This window comes from Maylandia zebra, linkage group LG13 (genome assembly GCF_041146795.1).
Source record: "Maylandia zebra isolate NMK-2024a linkage group LG13, Mzebra_GT3a, whole genome shotgun sequence".
Classification (NCBI taxonomy): Eukaryota; Metazoa; Chordata; class Actinopteri; order Cichliformes; family Cichlidae; genus Maylandia; species Maylandia zebra.
This window is the reverse complement of record NC_135179.1, coordinates 22142104-22158172: the sequence shown is the minus strand read 5'-3', so window position 1 is coordinate 22158172 and position 16069 is coordinate 22142104.

Genomic DNA, 16069 nt, shown 5'->3' with positions numbered 1-16069 from the left:
ATGTGATATGAGATCAAAATGTCCACACGAGTTTCAAGGGTTCACCGAAAGATCAGGGAGTCACGCCATTGTCAAAAGACCGACAACATAGCTATAAATAAAATATCAGTACCTGTCATGGTGCATTTTTAAGTTAACCACTGAAGGATATGAGATTTACAGCACAGGGGATTTGAGCTGTTGTGTCATTAACTGGCTGTGGCACAGAAGCTGAGCAGGCTACATCTAAACCTGAATAAATTGAATAAACCACAAGTTAAAAATTTTAAATGTTAGATTACAAAAATGACTGCTAATAGTTTGTTAATGTAGAGGGGGTTGCAAGAAATGTAAGGTAGTTTGTTGACCCTCAGAGACCACCAAACAGCCTGTTGGGCCATTTGTGTGTTAAAGATGATTTTGTAATATTTGAGCATTCACAGGGCATTCAGTGATTTATGTAATAATTACATTTTTATGAAACCTGGAGTTTTTAAATGGAAAGGAATCACCTGCTAACACTTAGCAGATCACCTAACCCATTTATGGTTATGGGTAGGGTTAGGTTTACAGTATATTGCTATGGATTTTTGTATATTTGGTACACTAGGTCCAAAAATCATGTCTGAGAGAACTTTCCAAGTTAAAATCTGTAGTTTTTGAAAATGTGCTTTTTTTTTTTTTTTTTTTTTTTTTTTAGCATTTTGCTAAAACCCAGCCACACTTGTGATCTGGTAAATTCAATTAAAAGCAGTGCTTTGTTCCACCTGCTTAAATCATGATACATACAAATGATATAATATTATATATATGCTTTTTTTATATACACAAACTTGTCTGCAGACCATCAGAGTATCGTGTCCACATACTACAAAATGCTTAGGAACGCGTCATTGAAACACTTCCAGTGATGTATGTACGGTCTTTCAAAGCTGCATTTTATCAATTGCTTGTATAATTTCCCTTGGAAGTGTTATCCACATAGAATCCACTGACTTCTGCTGTCAATAGTCCATCCTGACTGTGAAGGGTCTGGTAAGTGTTATCTGACAGTTGTTAACTGACTACAAATGTATCATCCTTCATTTGTAAGTCATATCCAGGTTTTACAAATACCTATTTGTGAGTATGCTAGCATCTACTTAGGTTCAACTGAGGGTAAGCACAAGGCTGTGGAAATTCTTATTCCCTCCAGTTTGTTGAGGCTGTGTGGATCTGTCCAAGCAGAAAATGGGGGGGGGGGCAGGTGGATGTCTGGGGTTGTTTAAATGTGTTCTGGTAATTATTTCAACCTCAGGGGTTGGTTGTATTTACATTCATTACAGAAATCCTGAGGGGAGAAGAGTCCACGTGGATGAACATGTTTATGGAACAAGGGCAATATTTCCAGATGGAAACACTGGTCCCAGTACTGTAAACTCTCAAGCGGTTATATTTCATACATCATATCAGAACCACTGGCTATTCCAGACGGTATGAATACACCGGTGGATAAAGCAGTATATTTATCGTGTCCTTCTCTCATCTGTAAAGTTCATTAGTATTTACTTCCAGGTATTTGTTCATGAAGGTGTAAAAATCCTGAAATGTACAGCCTACATCATGTCCTGTAGCACGCATGCTGTATTTTTATATCCTGCTCTAATTTAACTCAGACCACATGCTTAGTTTTTTAGCAACTTGGAGGTGCTGAAAACCGGCGTGGACTCTACACTTAGTATCTAAAATGAAGTGGATCACTTTGTGGCTTTTCAGCACTTGGTTTCTTTGTTTTTGGTGTAAAACAAAAAAATACACTGAATAATGTTAGATCAAAGAAATTAATAGACTGGATATTTTCTCATTATGAGAATTTCTATCTCTTAGTTTATATTCTGAATGTTTTCATCACTCAGAATCAGTTTTTATACTTCAGCAGTTGCTATAATATGTACACCTATGTAGTGTCCAGTTTATTAAGTGAAGTTCAGTCTCAGGTAATCTAATACATCTGCTCCATCTACCTGTTTCTAATAACTCTGTATTAAAGATGTTACAATAAACTAAATGTTGCAAACCATGCATTTATGTGGCTGTAGCTCAGGAGGTGGAGCAGGTCATCATCTAATTGGACGGTTTGTCTTGGCTGCTACAGTCTGCATACCAAAGTATTCTTGGGGATGATACTACAAATACTTTTAGTTCTTTAAGTAAAAATGCTACAAGAACTAAAAGGTACTCTTACATACGCTCACCAAAGTTTGAATGTTAACAAGGCACTTGCTTTGATGTGCTTGCATGAATGTTTGTGAATGGATGACTAAGGCTTGCTGTATTAGAGTAGAAAGCTGCTGTATAAGAACCAGTCCATCCATGAGGATATTGGATAATTGGAATTCTTGCAAAGGTGAAGCTGAATGAGAAGGAGGAGCGACAGTGATAAAGTCTGATTTCTTTACTAAAACAATATTGAATTAATTTGATTTATCTGAAAACATTAACATTTCACATTTCAGACATTTTTTTACGCAGCTGCTCAACAAGTGTTTACCAAAGTTTCTTACTCAGTTCTCAAAGTTTTTTGTGAACTGAGGTCTCAAAGACTGCACCTTCAGTAATCATAAATTACATAAAATGGCATTCACGTGTCAATTTATTTAAAAAAATTAAACAATCAAAATATATTAAAGATTATCTGGAGGTGGTGATGGTGATTGTGGGGTAATAAAAGCTTCTAGAGACACGACCTCATTGTTTCTAAAATCAGACTCCAGCCTGAAATGTTTTACAACTTTATTATGCAGACATAATGGGAAACTGCTGTGTATGGAGATCAGACTGGAGGAAGTGTCACAGCATAATGTCATGGCGGTATCATAAAGCTGAGCTGAGAATTGTCACTTATGCCCATGTATCCCATCAGCTCAGATCTAATTAGTGTTTCCACTGATTTGCATGTGTGTCAAATCAGATACACTTTTATGTTTTTTGAGTACAACAAGGCATCTGTCAGCACAGACAATGGCTGATTGGCTGATTCTGTGATTAGACATCAGTTTTGCCCATTAAACAGTCTCCAGCGTGTTCTCACTGTCGACACAAAACCTTGACCGTGGTTTGACAAAAGCCAAGTTGCAGTTTTGTCTCACTTTGCAGCAGCAGCAGGAAAAAATTGTTCCCTGTATGAAAGATTAGTTATCTGTATCATTGCTGATGTTACATTGCCTTTACTAATGGGCACCAGTCTTGTTCTCCAGGTGGACTCACTTCAACCTGTAGAATAATATAAGAATAATGACTCCTCTGTGTTGTGGGCAGATGTCCATGTGCATGTCTGTCCACTCAGGACGAAGTGTCACAAATCTTTTGATCTGGTGAGTGTTGTCATATGCAATCCCAACAGATTTAAAAAAGACAAATAACTTCTAGAAAAGCTGTCCAAGTGCACCATAGTGCTACCAAATAATGAGGTGATGCCACGCTCAGTAACACCCTACACTGTAAATTGTATAAACTGGCATTTGCAACTACCGCATAATCAGGTGTGAATGAACTCCCAAGTGTGAAAAATTAAGTATTCAAGGTTATATTCTTTCTAGGTTCAAGGTTCAAGGTTCTTTATTTGTCACATGCATAGTTATACAAGTATGACACACAGTGAAATTTCACACACACACACACACACACACACACACACACACACATATATATATATGTATATATATATATATATATATATATATATATATATATATATATGTATATATATATATATATATATACAGGAGGAACAATGCGGTTTTCGTCCTGGTCGCGGAACACTGGACCAGCTCTTTATCCTCTCCAGGATACTTGAGGGTGCATGGGAGTTTGCCCAACCAGTCTACATGTGTTTTGTGGACTTGGAGAAGGCATTCGACCGTGTCCCTCGGGGTGTCCTGTGGGAGGTGTTGCGGGAATATGGGGTGTCTGGCCCATTGCTACGGGCCATTCGATCCCTATATAACCGTTGCAAGAGCTTGGTTCGCATTGCCGGCAATAAGTCGGACTCGTTCCTGGTGGGTGATGGGCTCCGCCAGGGCTGCCCTTTGTCTCCGGTTCTGTTCATAATTTTTATGGACAGGATTTCTAGGCGCAGCCAAGTGGCGGAGGGCTTTCGCTTTGGTGGCCTCAGAATCTCATCTCTGATTTTTGCAGATGATGTGGTTCTGTTGGCTTCATCGGGTGAGGGCCTCCAGCTCGCACTGGAACGGTTCGCAGCCGAGTGTGAAGCAGCGGGAATGAGGATCAGCACCTCCAAATCTGAGGCCATGGTTCTCAGCCGGAAAAGGGTGGAGTGCCCACTCCGGGTCGGGGATGAGTTCTTGCCCCAAGTGGAGGAGTTCAAGTATCTCGGGGTCTTGTTCGCGAGTGATGGGAGAAGGGAGCCGGAGATCGACAGACGGATTGGGGCTGCAGCTGCAGTAATGCGGACGCTGCACCGGTCCGTCGTGGTGAAGAGGGAGCTGAGTGTAAAAGCGAAGCTCTCAATTTACCGGTCGATCAACGTCCCTACCCTCACCTATGGCCACGAGCTGTGGGTAGTGACCGAAAGAACGAGATCGCGGATACAAGCGGCAGAAATGAGCTTCCTCCGAAGGGTGGCTGGCCTCTCCCTTAGAGATAGGGTGAGAAGTTCGGCCATCCGGGAGGGGCTCAGAGTAGAGCAGCTGCTGCTCCACATCGAAAGGAGCCAGCTGAGGTGGTTCGGGCATCTGACAAGGATGCCCCCTGGGCGCCTCCTGGGTGAGGTGTTCCAGGCAAGTCCCACCGGGAGGAGGCCCCGGGGCAGACCCAGGACACGCTGGAGAGATTATATCTCTCGGCTGGCCTGGGAACGCCTTGGTATTCCCCCGGATAAGCTGGAGGAGGTGGCTGGGGAGAGGGAGGTCTGGGCCTCTTTGCTTAGGCTGCTGCCCCGGACAAAGCGGATGAAGATGGATGGAAAAAAAACACCCAGCACGCCCCTGCGGGCAGTTTATCCTTCAAGCTCGGGTCCTCTACCAGAGGCCTGGGAGCTTGAGGGTCCTGCGCAGTATCTTAGCTGTTCCCAGGACTGCGCTCTTCTGGACAGAGATCTCCGCTGTTGTTCCCGGGATCTGCTGGAGCCACTCGTCTAGCTTGGGAGTCACCGCACCTAGTGCTCCGATTACCACGGGGACCACCATTACCTTCACCCTCCACATCCTCTCGAGCTCTTCTATATATATATATATATATATATATATATATATATATATGTGTGTGTGTGTGTGTGTGTGTGTGTGTGAAATTTCACTGTGTGTCATATACATTGGGTGAATGTGCAGTAGTAGCAGCCAGCAGGTGAATTCTGTACATTAATATGAATAGACATCTGACTATTTTACAGGATAGACAATATAAACATATTTAAAATTAAAGGAATTTGAAATGTACATTGTTCCTTGGTTTAGTGTCTGGAAGAGAGTCCTGTCTCAGTCAATTATAGCTGATGTGAAATGATGTGAGCAGGCGGGTGTGTGTGTTTAGGGCCCGGATGGCTTGGGGATAGAAGCTCCTCTTGAGTCTCTCTGTTCTTGCCCGGATGATGCGGAACCTTCTACGAGATTGCAGAAGTTGGAACAGTTCAGTATCTGCGCTGCTCTAGTCCGGCATCTCCTGGTGTAGGTGTCCTGAAGCGGGGGGAGAGCAATCCTGCAGCAGCGTTCTGCTGTACGGATCACTCTCTGGAGAGCTTTTTGGTCCTTCACACAGCTGTTCCTGAACCACGATGTCATGTTCTGTGTGAGGATGCTCTCCACAGCACCTGTATAGAAAATCCTGAGGATCTTTGGAGAGACCCTGAACTTCCTCAGTTGTCGTAGGTGATACAGGCGCTGCCTAACCTTTTTGGTCTGGACCTGAATGTGGGCAGCCCATGTCAGGTCTGAGGAGATGTGGACACCAAGATACTTGAAGGACTGCACCCTCTCCACTGGAGCTCCATTGATGATAATGGGCTTGTAGTCTCTGTGTTGATCCCTTCTGAAGTCCACCACCAGCTCCTTGGTCTTCAAATGGACAGGAGGGTGCAAGACCTTTGGTTCTTGAACTGTTGTTTTCACACATGCAATGTTTAGACCGTTTTAAATCAAACTCATTTTCTCGCTCAGTGCTGTTCACTTGTGCAAGTGTGAACACAATAATCATACTCTGGTGCAGAGCAAAACAACTGTACCAAGGTGGTTGGAGGAGATTTGGAAGAGGTGGTCTCGGTCTGGTTTCTAATGAGCCGCAGTGCCGTTTGTTTATGGTGTGAATGTCAGCCAATCTAAATCCAGGCGAGTGTAATGTCATGGTGGCCATGTCCATCTTTTACATACAGTCTTTTCAAAAAACAACTCTCTGTCAAATAACTGGTTGTTTAAATATAAGAATGACAAAAAAATATAATAGTAACTTTTTTCATTTATAATTACTACTTTCAACTAACCAGTTCAGTTTATTTAATGCAACATGTGACAATCAGAATCTGCTGCAAGTTTCACTGTGTTGGTAAGTTTTTTGCTTTTTTGACCCCATTCCAGTAAGTTTTTGTTTTCGTTAGTAATATCAACAAGAGTCCACACCAGAGTCCTTCATTGTGATGAACACCAGTCCCAAATATCGAATGTTAGGCTAAATTGCAGTCTCCCTGCAAAACACAAGCCATTAGAAGATGTTCCCCACAGTCAGGGAGTCACACAAAGCTACACATTCCCCGGAGGACATAATTATTTTTTGTTTCATCAGTTAGTACATCACTGCTTTGTCTGTAATTTCTGTGGGAAGAACGGGAAAATGAAACTTGCTCTTTGGGTGCATTGACTCCCTCGATGAAACACAGAAATAATAAACAAGAAAAGTGAACATTGGACGTCATTAAACAGTGGGTTGCAGTGAAAATGGGGGGGGCAGGTGGATGTCTGGGGTTGTTTAAATGTGTTCTGGTAATTATTTCAACCTCAGGGGTTGGTTGTATTTACATTCATTACAGAAATCCTGAGGGGAGAAGAGTCCACCTGGATGAACATGTTTATGGAACAAGGGCAATATTTCCAGATGGAAACACTGGTCCCAGTACTGTAAACTCTCAAGCGGTTATATTTCATACATCATATCAGAACCACTGGCTATTCCAGACGGTATGAATACACCGGTGGATAAAGCAGTATATTTATCGTGTCCTTCTCTCATCTGTAAAGTTCATTAGTATTTACTTCCAGGTATTTGTTCATGAAGGTGTAAAAATCCTGAAATGTACAGCCTACATCATGTCCTGTAGCACGCATGCTGTATTTTTATATCCTGCTCTAATTTAACTCAGACCACATGCTTAGTTTTTTAGCAACTTGGAGGTGCTGAAAACCGGCGTGGACGCTACACTTAGTATCTAAAATGAAGTGGATCACTTTGTGGCTTTTCAGCACTTGGTTTCTTTGTTTTTGGTGTAAAACAAAAAAATACACTGAATAATGTTAGATCAAAGAAATTAATAGACTGGATATTTTCTCATTATGAGAATTTCTATCTCTTAGTTTATATTCTGAATGTTTTCATCACTCAGAATCAGTTTTTATACTTCAGCAGTTGCTATAATATGTACACCTATGTAGTGTCCAGTTTATTAAGTGAAGTTCAGTCTCAGGTAATCTAATACATCTGCTCCATCTACCTGTTTCTAATAACTCTGTATTAAAGATGTTACAATAAACTAAATGTTGCAAACCATGCATTTATGTGGCTGTAGCTCAGGAGGTGGAGCAGGTCATCATCTAATTGAACGGTTTGTCTTGGCTGCTACAGTCTGCATACCAAAGTATTCTTGGGGATGATACTACAAATACTTTTAGTTCTTTAAGTAAAAATGCTACAAGAACTAAAAGGTACTCTTACATATGCTCACCAAAGTTTGAATGTTAACAAGGCACTTGCTTTGATGTGCTTGCATGAATGTTTGTGAATGGATGACTAAGGCTTGCTGTATTAGAGTAGAAAGCTGCTGTATAAGAACCAGTCCATCCATGAGGATATTGGATAATTGGAATTCTTGCAAAGGTGAAGCTGAATGAGAAGGAGGAGCGACAGTGATAAAGTCTGATTTCTTTACTAAAACAATATTGAATTAATTTGATTTATCTGAAAACATTAACATTTCACATTTCAGACATTTTTTTACGCAGCTGCTCAACAAGTGTTTACCAAAGTTTCTTACTCAGTTCTCAAAGTTTTTTGTGAACTGAGGTCTCAAAGACTGCACCTTCAGTAATCATAAATTACATAAAATGGCATTCACGTGTCAATTTATTTAAAAAAATTAAACAATCAAAATATATTAAAGATTATCTGGAGGTGGTGATGGTGATTGTGGGGTAATAAAAGCTTCTAGAGACACGACCTCATTGTTTCTAAAATCAGACTCCAGCCTGAAATGTTTTACAACTTTATTATGCAGACATAATGGGAAACTGCTGTGTATGGAGATCAGACTGGAGGAAGTGTCACAGCATAATGTCATGGCGGTATCATAAAGCTGAGCTGAGAATTGTCACTTATGCCCATGTATCCCATCAGCTCAGATCTAATTAGTGTTTCCACTGATTTGCATGTGTGTCAAATCAGATACACTTTTATGTTTTTTGAGTACAACAAGGCATCTGTCAGCACAGACAATGGCTGATTGGCTGATTCTGTGATTAGACATCAGTTTTGCCCATTAAACAGTCTCCAGCGTGTTCTCACTGTCGACACAAAACCTTGACCGTGGTTTGACAAAAGCCAAGTTGCAGTTTTGTCTCACTTTGCAGCAGCAGCAGGAAAAAATTGTTCCCTGTATGAAAGATTAGTTATCTGTATCATTGCTGATGCCAGTGGTAATAAAATGTTGCTTTGTGGCGGAGCATAAAGGCAACCCTGCTGCTAACTCCGATGGTTTCACCCCACACGCCGCCCTCTCCCTCTTCGGAGGAGGGGATCCGAAGAGAGAAAAAGTAATCTGATCATGTCCAATAGGGGCAAATGCTGCATCAGTCAACTGTGCCATAATCTAAAGCTTCTGCCTCGGAGCGAACATAAATTTCCCATTCTTTCTGTGTTCACCAGATGACATCTATGCGGTTTTTAGTCATCTTCATGATGCAGACACAAGATACTCACCTGACTGCAGAAGAACACATGGTTTAGCTCTCTGACTGCAGGCCTTTAAAATGTGGGCATGAGGAGATCCAAGATGATCCTACAGTTATTGATAATAATTTAGAGCGTGTGTAGTCTGTTTAAAATTGTTGCCAGTTTTGCTGCAATGCCCCATTGCACATCTGGCTGAGTGTAGAAGAACTGCACACTATTTACGGATCAATTTTTAATAAACCAGTAAATTCAGTCAAATTAGATAAAAAAAATTACAACAGCGGGGTGTTAAAGGCTTTAAATAGATTTCAGGTGTGTTGATTTAGGTTTCTGTAGCTCTTCTGGTTTAGACGTTTTACAGTACATGCACTTTTGAAGAATCTGATCATTTTTTTGTCATTTTATTTGCATTTTCCCATAAGACCTGACTACTTTGTAGTATATATCAACTACCATGTGAACTTTAACATCACCAGAGAGAACAATAGGATGAAAATAACAGTAAAGTTTTCATATTGCCATTATTTCTGTTTACTTTCTGATAACTCTTCAGGCGTTTTTGTTTTATAGCACATTTTACCTCAGTACTGCGTGAGAACTAAAGCATAATTATTTGTGTGTTTGACAATGATGGTTCATGCTGTTACGAAGTGTATTGTGGCAACATAATGCAGGTATTTATTTCCTGTCTCAAAGGGATATACCTGTGGGAGCAACATTTATTTTGATACATGTGGGCGTGAGATGTCACACATCGCTGGGCGACGACCTATAGGATGATGACGTGATGATATAAACAGCACCACGAGTGTGCACTGACTTTTAATAATCTGCTGATACACCTTATCAAATCGGGTTCAGAATAGACTACTGCAGCAGCACTTTTCTTCCTAGTCCTCCGACCCGCCAGGACATAAAGTTCCCTCAGCACTTCTGCTGATGTGGTGTAAAAGCTCGTCCGTATCCATAAGCTGTTTTTTTCCTTTTGCATTATTTGCTCTTACCTTCCTCTATCCTAGTGTTCTGCACCTGTATCGAATTTTCTTTCCCTTCTATATAAACTCTTCCCTCCCCTACACCTTAATCCAGGTAATCTAGTTGTCTCTCAAGCATTCCAGTAGCGTTTCCTTCGTTTCAGGCTTCCCATGTGTTTGGCCTTGCTTAGTGGGTTGTTTTGTCTTCTGCCTGTTCCTTCTGGTTTTGTTAGCCTGAATGGACCAATCACCTGTGTACCAAACCTTTCTACTCTTCAGTGAAGAACAAGTTTGAAAATTGTTAGCTGGTCTCCTGAGTTGTGTTTTTGGCTCCTTTTTCTGTGCCTAACTGGTAGTTGCATTCAGTTTGTGATGAGAATACATTTGAGCTGTGAGGCCATTCCCCATGAGACATTTCACAAACTACTCAATAAAAACAAACAAACACAAAAACCCCACAAAAACCCTCAACAGATTAAGACCAAAAGGAAGAGCGTTACTTCAAATGGAGTAATTGGACAGAAAAGAGAGCATACGGTGAGACTCAGAGCCTATAGGAAGCTGTCTGTGTGATTAATGAGTTGAGGGGAGAGATTTCGTTCACTGTCCTGTTCAAACTCTCAATGGGCCTTAAATGAGTCAAGTCTAGAGAAAAGGTGTACCTTTACCAGGAATTGATATCATCCGAAGATTTTTTTTTCTGTAGCTTATCCTTCATCATAAAAGCAGCATTGTGTATTCCTACTTTCCGACTTCTTCGTTTTTATTGAAGATATTGAGAATACAGTAAAAATCTGGATTGTGGCTATTTTCTGAGATACTGGATTTTACTCCAGAGCCCTGGGTTTACGGGAAAAACTACTTGCCCGTGACATTTGCTGCTTCAAGGGATTTGCAGCTAATGGGGATGCAACTCGCGGGATGTAAAGCTGTCAAATCAGCTTTTTCCCAGCAATTAACAAACCACTGCAGCATCTCTTCCTGCTGTTGATTTGTTTGTGGTCTTTAAGGAATAAAGTCAATTTGAGAAGAAAAACTCTGTAATGGCTCGTGGTTCTCCGTCAGGCATTCAAAGGATATAATTAATTTTGCTTGATTTATAAACAAATAATGGAAAATTAAACACGCATATGTTGAATATAAAAAGTGGAGACTGCAGCTGACTGACTGCAAACAAGAAGATGTTTTAAAGAGATAAGCTCCATCATCTGAGAGATGCATAGTCTCTTTCTCTATTAGTAAGTACTTTCTGTAAAAAAAACAAAAGCAACGTGTTTGGCTAAAAATCCCCAAAGTCTACTTTCTTCCTCCTGTACCATTTATCTTGCTGAAAAGTTACAATATGTTTTTTTGTAATTTCACTCCTTTGGCTGCCCTTGAGCTCTCTGCGCTCTTCTGAAGGTGAGTGGATTTGAGAGGTATAACAATGCAGAACAGCGGCAAAGTACAACAGCACAGAGCACTTACAACAGACCGCCTCCAGGTTCTGACTGGACTGTTGTCACGAGTGTCTCACCAAGAGAAATACGCTAGAAAAGCTCCTCTTGGAGGTATATAAGAGGACATGCAAAGAGGCTGTCATGTTCTGCCAAGTGATTACAACGAATATGTTGCATAAAAGCACTAAAGTGAAGAAGGACACAAATGGATAAACATGCCAGATTATGGATGTGGCAAAAGGTGAGGCTATCAGTTAAAATCTTCACTGTTTTCCATCAAAGTACAAACTTTGTACAAACAGAACTTTCTTTGTTGCCTTAATTCTGTAGAGTCATTCTCAGCGGTATCAACACCAAAACAGCTTTACATTTAAAAAGAAAAAGAGGTGTGTGGGCAGCAGGAAACCTGCAGAGTGGAAAATTATGCATTGTCGGACAGGATGCACTGCAATCAGCCGTTCAGAAGCCAAGCGGGTAAGTTTCCTTATGAAAATGAAATTCAGGATCCGCAACCCAGTGAGCCACCACAAATCTGCCGTACCTTCCCTCCAAATAATTTACCTTTTCAGGATTTTCCCGAAGAACTATTGTTGCTAGACTGCGAGTCTAATTGGATTCTTGATGGCAAATTCTCCTGAGTGGGATAAGTGGGGAAATGGTTTTCATGTAAAATGAATGCACGCAAACGTGTACAGACACAAAAAACACACACAAGCACAAAAAAAAAGTGGATTAAAGCTGTGGAACCGACTGGTTGACTCGTCAGAGACGACAATAGTAGTCAAAAAACAAGCCCTGATTCATGATGTGAATGATCAAGCCCATATGTATCCTACATTTTGCATGCAGATTGGACTCATACGTGCATGAGATCAGCGCTATATGTACAGGCTAATAATTAGATTTTCATCTTCTCAGCTTTTTTAATGGGTTTGCTCTTATTTTGGATTATTCCTGTGAAAGAAAGTGACCATGGACAAAAATGTAACTGTACGTGCTACTGAAGGAGCATGTCATCACATTAAATCTCTCTAAAGCCCCTGTGATAAATGAGGTTTCTGAAGGGTTTGTCTCAAATCTCAGTGGGGTGTGCATGGGAAAATTGAATTTGTCAAGCTAGATCTAAATCAATATACCCACTCTGCTTTAAGCACTATTATCATGCACACATTTTTACCTCTCTCCAGTCAAATTACTTGCTGGAACCTGTGGCATGCATCAAACCACATTTACCCATTAAAGGGACCTCTGTGTGGTGCTGTATTATTTTAAAGTTCAAAAGAGCGAACACACTTTAATGGCATAAAATAATGACCAGAAAACAACAAAGCAAATAGCAAAAACAAACAGAACAGATAGTCGCATGGTAACTGGGAGCTGACAAATACATACACACATCCATTCTGTATAAACTTTAAAGAAGGGGTTTTAAAAAACAGAATAAAATACTTGAAATATTTTTTAAATGACAAATTCTTTGTACTTTTTCCATTATCAGGAGGAAACCTTGCATGGCAGGGTAAGAGGAAATCCCTCAGTCGCTGCGCTCCCTATTTCATTTGTCACTGTAAAGGGATGTGTGTCCTCCCTGTCTCCTCATCTTTATTCACTGCGGGGCCCCTCATTGCTGCACTCTGAAGGATTGTCTCTCTTCTGTCTTCCCCACATGCCCTCTGTAATTCCTCTAATAGGCCACTTAAGGTATGTGAGCCTGAGCTGGAGGACATTTACCTTTTCACACGCACAGTGAAAAAACTGGCCTAAAGAATCGACTCAGTTAATTGATGTAAATGAGTTTCGGTTTTCAGATATATATTTTGCCTTGTGCTTTGGGTAATGAGTAGTTAAATTTAACAGCTAAAAACCACTAAAAGAAAGTAGGTAACACTTATTTAGCATTGCTATACAGCTCTTCTCCCCAGTAACTTCCCAGAGTTACAATAAAGAATTAGTGTCAGACATGATTTACACATGTTATTGCTTATCAATAACGGCTGGCTGGCTGGCTGGCTGGATGGATGGATGGATGGATGGATTCTTTTTTGCAGTGTGGTTTCCTTGTAAAATAGCTGCAGCGTTGAAGTTGTAGTCTCACAAATAAGGACGGAAGATATGCCTGAGAAATGGAGAAGAAATGTACTGTTACAGATTTTCAAGAACAAGGGTGACAAGCTGTAGTGACTACAGGGGATAAAGCCGATGAGCCATGTCATGAAGATATGGGAAAGAGTTGTTGAAAGAAGTCTGAAAAAAGAGGTGATGCTCAGTGAGCAGCAGAATGGCTTCATGCTGAAGCAACATTACACACATGACATTTGCTTTGAGAGTGTTGATGGAGAAGTACAGAGAAAGCAGGAGTTGCACTTAAGGGACGTGACAAATCGTCATTATTTTACGCGTTGGGAGTGAGAACGGGTTGTTGTGGATCTAGAGGAAGCATAAAATAGGGTGCCAAGAGAGGAATTGTGGTACTGCATGAGGGAGTCAGGAGTGGCCAGGAAATATGTGAGGGTGGTACGGGACATGTACGAGAAGAGTGAGGTCATGGTGTGTGGAAACGCCACTTGTGAATGATCTACACAAGTTGTGCAGTATCCCAGCTATTCCTAGGACTGTGTTCTTCTGAACAGAGATCTTGGATGTTGTTCCTGGAATCTGCTGGAGCCACTCGCCTAGCTTGGGTGTCACTACACCAAGTGCTCCGATTATGACTGGGACCACTGTTATCTTCACCCTCCACATCTTCTCGAGCTGTAGTCTGAGCCCTTGGTACTTGTCAAGCCACTGCTGTTCCTTCTTCCTGATGTTGCTGTCATTCGGTATTGCTACACCTATCACTACGACCATCTTCTTCTGCTTGTCCACTACTATGTCCGGTTGGTTAGCCATCACCATCCTATATATATATATATATATATATATATAAGTGTGTGTGTGTGTGTGTGTGTGTGTGTGTGTGTGTGTGTGTGTGTGTGTATGTGTGTGTGTGTGTGTGTTTGCTAACCATCAGTTAGTCTTTAACTTTTAATACGGCACCATCTGAAATGGAGATGAACTACATGAATGCTCCTTTTGTGAATATATTTTTAGCCTGTGCTTACTGCTTCTAAATGCCACGGCTCAAACAAAGTATCATCAGCTAAATGATTCATATTGTATCTCAAAAGTTAATATTATTGTTGCCTACAAACTGACCCAGGATTAGTTCCTTTTTCATAGGTGCTTGTTTCCACCCACAGTCAGGGGGGAACAGAGACTCGAAATGACCCGCAGGTATGAATGAGCTTCTGTTCTGTATGTCTGAATGCCTGTATTGATTTCCTTGCCTTCTAAGCAGTCAGTGCAGGGATAGTCTACAGCCCCTCCTGTGACCCTAAAAAGAAACTGGTGGGTGGAGAATAGGAATAACATCAAAAAGTAAGCATGCTGCTTCTTGTTTTTTTCCTCACCATATTCCTGTATTTTCCTGATGTTGCTACACCACTACACAGTGTTTTCGTTTTTTTTTTTTACCTTGGTATTTCTGACAACATATTTTTATATCACAAAGAGTTATGATTGGATGTGACTCCTGCCAGTGCCAAAGACACAATATTTCACTGATGTCTTCTTTCATATCTCCGTCCTGGGCTTTCCTACATTTTGAGCTCCAGATTGGATTTGACAAGGACAGACTCAGAGGAGCAGAGATAACTGTGCGCAGTGTGCCCCTGTTCTGCAGTCTGCCTTCATATTTGTAAGCCAATTAACTAGATTAGAAAGCATGATCAATACAGCCACCTTATGCAACCCCGTTACTGTCAACTCATTAGAAAATTAACTACTGCCTGTCACAACAATGACGATTCAACGCCCACTTTTTCGACTTGATTCTCACAGGATATGTTTTTTCTTTCTCATTAGCCTCACTCTCATTCACACGTTTCATTTATTATCAAACATAGCTTAGCCTATGACATCTGAAGTGACAGCTTGTTTGTGGCTCCTTCCTCTTCAGTTGGATAAGGTCTTTTTAAAGCCTCAGTCGATATTTTCACGGGTATTTAAATGGATCAGCAGCTCTCCAGGTCGACATTGATTTTGACCAACTGAACCCAGAGGAAACCGAGTAATTTGAACCTGGTGGGGTCTGTAGAAGTTTACTCAGCCGTGATCTGAAGAAAGTTTTGACCTGCTCTTGGCAGATGATTTTAGCACATGTGGCCACCGCCAACCCCAACTCCACCCCATCTTTTCTTAAACGGAAAATGTTTTAAATCTCCATCTTACCATCAGGTCTTTTTTTTCTGGGTCGTTATTCAATCGGATCAAGTGAAAGGATGACAGCGGGGTGAGATCATGTCCGACTATCTTTAGGGGTTTTTTTTCTCACTTTATGTTATAGGTACACTGGATATAACATTTTTTTTGTTTTGCATTATTTCCAGCGGTGGAATTTTAAAAAAAGTAAAGTTATAAGTAAAGTCATAAATAGTATTATTTAGTATTGTTGCTTACTTCCTCGTTGTCGAGGTTTATTTCATTTATTTA